This window comes from Perca flavescens, chromosome 1 (genome assembly GCF_004354835.1).
Source record: "Perca flavescens isolate YP-PL-M2 chromosome 1, PFLA_1.0, whole genome shotgun sequence".
In the NCBI taxonomy this organism is placed as follows: domain Eukaryota; kingdom Metazoa; phylum Chordata; class Actinopteri; order Perciformes; family Percidae; genus Perca; species Perca flavescens.
In genome coordinates, this window is record NC_041331.1 from 23,872,062 (window position 1) to 23,882,060 (window position 9,999).

Below are 9,999 nucleotides of genomic sequence, written 5' to 3' on the forward strand. Positions count from 1 at the left end.
TTTCCAAACTTCGTACTTTTTTTATAATCAGCTTTGTGGAAATGAGAGGGTTGAGACAAATCTGTTTCAGTAAAATGAGGCCAGGGCTGTGCGTCATTCCCTTTCTCACTCATTCACTGTTTCCTATATAATAGACACTTTTATAGTGAGATTTTCAGACACCTGAAAATCTCACTATAAAAGCTGATCTCCGCTCTCTGTGAAACATGCAGAGAGGACAGAGAAGCTTGCGCCTATACGTGCTCTCAGGTGGCATGATTTGGCACGGATTGATTTAACCTGAATCAGTCCTCGGTAGTACCGATTCTGCACTTGAGTACTGCTATCGCGAGACAACTTTTCACCTCTACGAGAAATATCGTCACGTTTTAATATTGCCTCTACTGATGAATATAAACTGATAATGTTATTAGTTACATATAGGGCTGCACGATTGATCTAATTGCAATCGCAATGTGTGTGATTACATACCCGCAAAAATTGTGAGATTAAAAGTAAACAAAAAGGTGTGCTGTCTGAGTGACACTCTGTGTGCACTGCAGTTTCCACATTGTTACACCCTTCACTTTACCAAGAGTTATAAAAACAGATGAAGCCACTGTATCTTAAAGGTCCCATGACATGGTGCTCTTTGGATGCTTTTATATAGGCCTTAGTGGTCCCCTAATACTGTATCTCAAGTCTGTTTCCCGAAATTCTTCGACCTCATAAGGAGCAAGATTCCAGATCAGCCCACATGAGCTTTAATTTTCTCAAACATGCATAGGCGGGCGGGGGGAACTCATAGTAATGTTAAAAAAAACAAATTTTCATGCCATGGGACCTTTAAGAAGTTTGGTGTTCTCTGTTAACTCACTTTACTTTGTCTTTCCTCTCGCTTTTCCGCCACACAGCCGCTACGCTAAATCCGACACAGCTCACGGTCGCTTCACCACTCAGGCACTGACGTCACGCACTCACCTGCCGTTCTCGCTCTCACTAATGCCTGATTTATGGCTCTGTGTTGAATCTACGTGGAATATGATCTCTCGTAACAACATCCACAAAAGATATGTCAGTCTGTTTAGGCAGTAGCTTGTGTCGTGCATGGTCACGTGAGTATCAGAAGTGTAGAGGGTTTCAGACCATGCAGACCATAGAGGTTGTACGAAGTATATTTTGTTTCTTAATCACTATATTATATATACTCCCATCTTGAATGACATTGTTTATAAGGGAAAATAAAATGTAGTTATTTAAATAATAATTTGTATTTTTATTAAATTTTCTAAAATATTAAGTTAATTAAAAAAAGTAATAACATTTTTGTGTATGTATTTCTTGTTATGTTCATTTAACTTTGTATGTTTAAGTTAAAAAGTACACATTTTAGTAGCATAGTTTCTGCATTTCCCTTGATAATCAAGTAAACTCATGATACCATTATATTGCAATCGTAATCACAGTATTGTAAATCACAATCGCAATATGACTTTTTCTCCAAATCGTGCAGCCCTATTTACATCTGTGCTTTTCCTGCTATGACATACTGTACTGTATAAAAATACTTGCTGCAAAAAAGGTCTACTACAGATATTGTTGGGCTTTTTGCAGGGAGGGTCAGTGACTGCATTAGCAGATTTAAGACCTTATGCAATGTTTCTATTTAATCCTCATTGACGTAGACTTTGGCAAATCTTGCCAAAATATATTTTAAAGCTATTTCTGCTATTTCAAACAGTCTGAATAATAGTGTGCACAAATGTGTATACACTATAAGTTAAAAGGTCAAATGTACCTCAGATGAAATGTGCACATTAACAACTGCTCCTGTCCTGTCATAATGTTTAAATACCGCTTGCATTAGGTTGCAAAAGGTGCAACAAAGTCAGAAACTTGCCACATTCTTGCTGTTTTGATCCTATTTCAGTCTCCACTGTACACAATGTGTGTGTTTCAAAAGGAGAAATGATGTGACCCACAAAGGTACTGCAACACAATCCGTTCCCATTATGTGAAAGCAAACTTTCCCATTAGGTGATAAGGAGGAGGGGGGTTACAGCAATTGTTCTGGAGAAAAGATTATGTGATTTTTGCCTTGAGCAGAATCCACTGACTTTTATGGAGAGGAAGATAATTCAGTGAATTTCAGATACACCAAGGCTTTTTCATGAGTTTTTCTGTAACTGATACACCATGCATACCCGTGAAATCCTCTGTTATGCACGATAAGAGGATGTCTGTGTGTTGTTGGAGGAGATACTACTGTAATATACAGCTCTCTTTTCATCACTTATGGGTGTGGCACCTTTTGCCACAGACCACCTGAAGCTTTTAAACACTTGTAATGTAATGTAATGTAATGTAATGTGTTGTATCATTCCACTAAACCCTGATACACTTTAATTAAAACTGAACACATACACACCAAGGGAAGCCAGGAGAGGAGCCATGGAGAGCCAACTGAGTTTGGCTCAGAGGGAGTGTAACAAGAGCTCCTATACCAAACTGAATACCTAACAACCAGACTTCTCTGCCTATTAGGTTCTTTTTGTTAAAGCTACTTCACATTAGACATGCTAGTTGCATGGCTTTTGCAACGACAGTATAGGTCAGTCGGTCCACCACTTTGGTCCAGATTAACATATCTCGATAACTGTTAGAATGATTGCCAAGAAATTTTGTACAGACAGTCATTGTCCCTTCAGAAAGAATCTTGATAACTTTGCCATTATCAGGTCACAATTTAAATTTGTCCCATATACTAACAAACTAATGACATTCCCATCAGCCTCAGCTGTATTTTCCATTTAATGCAAATTAGCAAATGTTAAGATTTAGCTCAAAGCACCGCTGTCCCTTAGTGCAGCCTTACAGAGCCACTATCCCTAGCACTAATATCAAAGGTCTATCTTGCCCCGTTGAAAAGTTTACAAACCCTGTTCATATCACACTCACCGAGGTCATGCACTGTGATTAACGTCACTGCAGAGCTATGCCAAGGTTGAATTTTTTCGAGCAGAGAGAGTGTTGGGTGTGATATGGATGAAAATGGAGGAATTGATTTAACATCATTATTTGCACGATGCGGCTAGGGCCGAGACCCTTGCGCAGGGGGTGTATAACCGCACATATAAACACAAAACTGCTTTGCTAGCTCAATCTTGTTGTTACTAAGATATCTGCTGAAACAAATATTTGTTGCCATCGACAGATATAGCTAGTTCCTGTATGTCCACAAAAATCACATTTAGCAGCTATTTTCTAGATAGCGCCGTCACCGGCACAGCTGATCCAAACATATCCAGTTACCCAGTTATATACTAGTTGGAGTGCTTTTGTGTGTTCCACTGTGGTTTCTGCATTACTTATATGAATACAAATGTTTTTAAACAGTTTTTTAATTCAACTCCATAATGTTGAAATGTGTGATATCTTAAGTGGTGCGCCATGAGCACATTCTATATGTCTAGTTGACCAATCAGATTGTCTGATACATACTCTACTACTCCAGGATCTGTCTGCTTTTCCATTTGTTGTCTTGAGTGAGGACGTTTTGTTACAGTAGCTTCTTTTAGACACCCCTATGCTATCTTTGTTGATGGTATGAAAGGTTTTGAGAACACAACACAGTTTTGAGCATGATTTGCTGTTTTGCAAACAGGAACATAGTTTTGTTGTATGTAGCACCTATTCTCAAAATCTCTTGTTTCTAACAAAACATCCGAACAATGGAGAGAACTGTAACCTAGACGTCTAGACGTCTTTTGAAGACAAAGTGCCCCACCGGACAGCTTGGATTATGTCGATCAATTTACAATGTACTCTAGTGCTTAAAAACATGGCCTCCCATCTACAGTATAAGCAAAGCAAAATATTTATAGTACTATTAATCTTAGTTTGAAGAGCTTTAAAATGAGAAAATGTTTTTTGGATGAACCACGATGACTTCTTGATTTACCTGCCTCATGTGATTTTCACAAAGGTGAATTAACCAAAAATAGCTGATTTTTCAGATTGCATAGATATCCATGACACCAGTTATGATGTGGTTTTATGATGTTTTGTATACAAAGAGTAGCATATTTTGGCCCTAGACGCTTTGTTGCACCACTAGATGTGATTTAGGTCCTCTGAAGAAGGTTATTGGAGGGTAATGAGCCTGTTGGTGACAGATCTGAGCTGCATCAGCTTCTACAGGAGGTGACAGGCCTTGAGTCGCTCGGAAAGACGTTGTACAGTATCCCACAGGCGAGGTCCCGGGGTCAGCACCCGGCCTTACAGGATTACACACATGCCACTAGCACAATGAGGGCTAATGAGCGCACACTGGCGGCCCCAGTCTGTTAGCAGCAGGCAAGTGCTCTCTGAATGGCTCACACCTCAGCGCTGGTATTGAAGTCCTGGCTGTCGAGTCAATGCCTTCATTAGTGACTTCATGGCAGATCACTCTCTGAGGCCGAACAAAGGACCAACAGGAAAGTGACACATTCCTGGGATTAGTGAACTCTGGCAGGTTGTGCCATTAAAAGAAGGTATTTCTTTTTTTTCTTGACATGTAAGGAATTAGCTTTGACAACAGGAAAAAATAAAACATTTCAGTGTAATTAATTTGACGAGTTTGATGTAGTTTGAAGTAGTAGTAACACATTTGAGGCCGTTATTAAAAAAAATACAGTATTTCATCTTAACCTAATGGGTTGATGGAAAGCAAATAGCGGTCCATGGGCAAAATCCGTACATCCGGCAAATGTTTTGCCCCCCTGATGAAAGCTGAAGTTTTCCCCTTCATAGTTTGCATCAAAATGTTTGCACAATTTTTCAGAGATGTAATGTACATAAAAGGCTTGTGTACATCCCCATAAGCAACTTGTAACAACAAATATGATTCATGTCTCTAACACAAATGGGTAGCAGTCTAATAGACATGGCGTTTATTTAAGGCATTAGACAGGTCACATTCAGGTTTATTGAGTGTGGATAACCTATTGATTATAATTTAAGCCTCGTAGTGTAGCTGCTGTCAATCTGTTAGCACTCAATAGCTAATAAAAATGACAACTGCCCTCGAATACAAGCCTAAAACTATAAGTTTATACATCTGTTTAATTCTTAAAAGAAAGAAAATGTTAAAAATGTACATTGCAATTAACATAGCCCCATATGACAATATTGCATTTCCACTGCATCTTTAAAACTATGTTGGCCCCCCTCTGAAGAAAGCTGAAAAACAAAAATGGCCCATAACTGAACCTAATTGCTGATTCCTGGTATATAGTATGTATCTTAACCACTACCAGGATACCCTTAGTACATTTTACAGTAACACAAATTTGTAGTACTGACACCAAGACTGTAACATGATTGCTTTTTCACCACCGCTGATCTTCTGCCATTGCGAGCCATGCCTCTGTTTTTAGAAACGCAGCTTTGCATCTGGTTGCATTAAGCAACTCAGATTTCATTACATTCAGATTAGTCTATGCTGAGCAGAAACCTACCCAGATCTCTTACAATGCTTCCTTTGATTTTGACCTGCTGCTAAGATAACTATTTAAGTATTGCCCTTATCAGGTTATAATTGAATATCAGCATTTGTGTAAACACATCACCTACGTAACTGACATCGGAAAGTCTCCTCTGAAGAGGATATTTTTCAGGATGTCATTTCCTCATTTTGACAGAGTTGATGCATGGAGAGAGTCTTACAACTGTTTATGGAGTTAACTGAGATGACATAATTATTTAGTGGCCGTGCAGAGCTCCTGCTGCTCTCGTACCACCACATACAACCCTCTGCTCTGTCCATAAAGAGCCAAAGTTGGGGAGACCTGCCGCTTAAAGTGTGCTTTCTTCACCAGCTCCTACCTCCCTACTGTTCACCTTCATGACCCCCCAGCATAAAGGGTCAGATGGCGGCTTCAGTAACTTTAACCTCTGATAGCATGACCTGTGAACCCTGTGATGACCCTAGAACAAAGACTGTGACATTTTCTTTGTTAGGGCCTGACATGTTTTTGTTAGCTTGCACAGGGATGTGAGTTGTACATGTTTATGCAGATGCCAGGAAGTTGTAATAAAAGACCAAATTTTGGATATACTTGTGTGATAATGGAGACAAAGAGGCTATCAGACAGGCTGCAGAAAGCTCTGATTGCATACCAGAGAGAAAACTACGTCTGACATTCCTCAAAACCTTTTGTTTCATTAATAATGCCAGCTCAGTGAAAAGCCTTGGAGAAGGACGCTTCAGATTCCTGAATTTCCTCTTGAGTGGCTCCAGACTTCTGGGGACAATCCACATAATCAAAACTAGACATTTATACAACCCCCATTCAGCGATGTGGGAAACACTCCACACAGACTTCACCTCTGAAACAGAAGACGAGGAATGTACTCATGTTTTCCTCTGAGAATACTGTAGGTAGTATAACATTTTTGCTTGTCACATGTGAGATAAAGGGTTTTTTCTATTAGGTCAGTCTAATTTATGTTCCTCTGTGTAATAAAGTGGCAAATAAAAAGAGAGCCACATGAGAGAGGAGAGTGCTGCTGTGTGTCAAGAAGCAGGAAGGCTACCACAGGGAGTGTAATACAGTACTTCCCCTTGTTTGACAATGATGCTGCCCTAAATTCAAAGGACAAAGACACTTAAGAAGGCGTGTGTGTGTGTGTGTGTGTGTGTGTGTGTGTGTGTGTGTGTGTGTGTGTGTGTGTGTGTGTGTGTGTGTGCGTGCGCACATGCGTGCGTGCGTGTGTGTGTGTGTGTGTGTGTGCACAGCTTATTTGTAAGGACCAATTTAAGTTTCACCCTTGACAGTGAAGACATTTTTGGAAATTAAGGATATTTTGGTCTCACTTCTACAAAGAGCTTGTTAAGATTGTTTTTTATTTAATGTCAGAATTAGGTTGTAGCATGTAGTTTCAGTAGTTGCAGTTATGGTCAGAGGATGCATAGTGTCATTGAGTCTCAGGTTACCTCCTTTTTAACCAATTTAATAAACGTTTATTTTTCAACCATTCCCTACTGACTATTTGATAGTAGATAACACATTGGAGACTATATGAGCTGCCTTATGAACATAAAACCTGTGTTTTTGTTTCTGTGATCAAACTTAAACATCTTCATCCAGTGGATGGAGCAGTAGTCTTTCTAATTGCTTGTCGAAAGTGATTAAGAGAAAGAGATTTACCTTTTGTAAGATCTGTCAAGAGCTAAAAACTTCACTTTGACAGTAGGTGGTTACAAACTGCTGACAGGATCCAGAAATGTGCCTTGCCTTGTAATGTAATTCCTGCTGTGTGGAGCTGTTGGATTACCACAGCAGGTTGTTTGATCTGTGAGTTATGGACAATCTGTATCAACAAGGAGGCTGCACAGCACCTTAGAGAGTTCACCTGCCATAAACTATGCATAACAACATGTCGACACAAGTCTAGTCTATGACATTTGTATAGGAGATCTAGAGAAACTGGGAGTACAAAGCAAAGTACTGGGAGTAAACAAGTTTTAATAATACTGTGGATGTTCTCTTTTGATATCAATTATTCTCAATCCTAATGACTGTAGCTGTTACCTTTATCCACAGTTTGCATTATGTTTCAAGCCATGAATCAGTCGGATGTTACGTGTCGTCTTTTCATTGAGAGAGACCTAAAATAAGTCAGTCTCTTCTCTGTGAGACACATCTTACACTCATTTTCCTTTTTTGTCCTTTGCAAGAAAACATGACATCTGCAAAGCAAGACAGAAACGAGTCACAGCACACCGATTTACAGATTATAGCCACTGAAAATTAGCAGATGTGGACACATTAGTCAACAAGAGCAGCCTCCAGCATTCCCACAAAGCCGTTCTCTGCTGCACTACACACTAAATGTGTTCAGTTTTATTACCTCGGCCAAGGCGGTTGTTTTGTCTGTCAGCAGGATTACAAACAACTACCGGCCCGATTTTCATGAAACTTGCTGGAAGGGTGTAGCATGCGCCAAGGAAGAACCCATTAACTTTTGGAGCGAATCCGAATAACATGGTGGATATACAAATTATTGTTTTTACTTGCTAGGCCTATTTTTCAATAATCTTAATCACAAAAAACATACAAAGCACTAGTTCCTTGCCAAAGTTGATCTGTCTGGACGGCATTTCAATATATTTTAGCTTGAATAACATTCAAAGATCATTTTGCACCATCACAAACTCACACAACACCGTTCAGTAATTTCATAACATAAGGAGATGACGGCGTTGTTAGCTGTCTTACTGTATATGTTGTGGGCAGAATTTTACTTTTCACCCATAGTTTAATATCTTAAAGGTCCAATATGTAATACTGACAGCTAGTGTTTAAAAATGTTACTGCAGTACAAATTCAAAATACTGGAGAGAGTCGTCTCCCCCGCCCCCTCCTCCTCAGACTCAAAGTTCACGGATGTTGCCAGGCTGAGACCGCAGCATCCACAACAATGTTGCTAGACGCTTGTCTCACATAGCCAGACGTTACTTCACAGCACAGCGGGGTAGCTAATGTTAGATGCTGGCTATATTGACAGTCATAAAAGCCCGTGCTCACGCGGAGCTCTGTACCCAACTGACTGACACACTTTTTCGGCTTAGAATTACAGTATGAACCGCCAAAAACCCCACAACCTCGCCGTCCTCTCCACACGCCAGACAGGCACACTTCCTCGGCTTAGAATTACAATAAGAACCACTAAAAATACCACTACCTTGCCAACCGAACACACTTCATTGGCTTAGAATTACGGCAACAATCGCTAAACACACTGCAAACTCACAGTCCTCTCTTCCCGATTTACAGCCCCCCTCTCGTGGCTTAAAATAACTCACCGTTGTCGGCTCCGACCGCTGAACTACACTCTGTAAACAGCCATGGGCTGCTTGCCTGGTCAACGTTAGCAGTTAGCAGGGTTAGCATGGCGGCGTTAGCCATGACCAGTCCAGATCACTTTACTGGCTGTGTCTCAATTGTTTTTGCGAGTAACCAACTCGGGTACTCTAGCTATATAATGTTGAAATGACATAAAATGCCCATCCCTAGTAGCTGTGATAAATTTAGCCTGAAGCTAATGCTTACCTGTTCAGGAGAAAATAAGCCAACTCTGCGTCCTTTTGGGCTCTAAGCTGTCTCCATCTTTCAAATACATCTCCAATATTTACCAGGGGGTTGTTACGTCTCTGGTCACGCAACTGTTGGAAACATGCCGTTTTTTTTTTAATGTCATGTAGAATCTATCTTCGTTGATCCCGTTTGTTTGTTTGCTGCTTTCATGGCTGTACTAACATTACAGCTGTAGTGCGCTGGGTTAACGTTTTTACAGGTATATCTGGCAACCCGGCCTGGCTGTCAAACTGGGCCGTTGATAACAACACACAGGCCAAAACACAAACAGAAATTCCGTCACGGAACGTAAATTTCAAAAAGAAAAAATACTGACATTAGCATTGTTGTCAGAAAAGATAGTATTTCAGCTTAACATGTTTCCTTAATATCTGGTGATTTATCAATGACTCTCAGACAAATAATGTTGGGACATCAAACATTGTATAACAAAAAGATTTGATAAAAAAAAAAAAACACACGAGCAAGGGGCAGTGGGACGTGTTCTAGGCCAATATTATTAAAACTAGCTCTTACATTTACATCAATGAATCTATATATTTTTAACCTTTGCATTTAAAGATTTTCAGCTGGTGTGTTCAGTTTCAGTCTGTACTCAAAACATTTTACATTTTTCTTTTATAATTTAAATAAAAACTTGAAACACGTCTGGATTACTCCACATCATAGTGATTATAAGAAGTTGCCTATCAATAAGTTGATGAAAAAGTTTCTCAGGATTACCAGAGTGAAAATATCATTGTGAAAGGTAACTAAACAATGCCAACCCCACATCGCTGTGTAACACGGTACACTGGGAACACAGATTATACTTCAAATGTTATATGTGTCCAATATACACAGTCACTGTATATACTGAGAAACCACTTTTAGCATC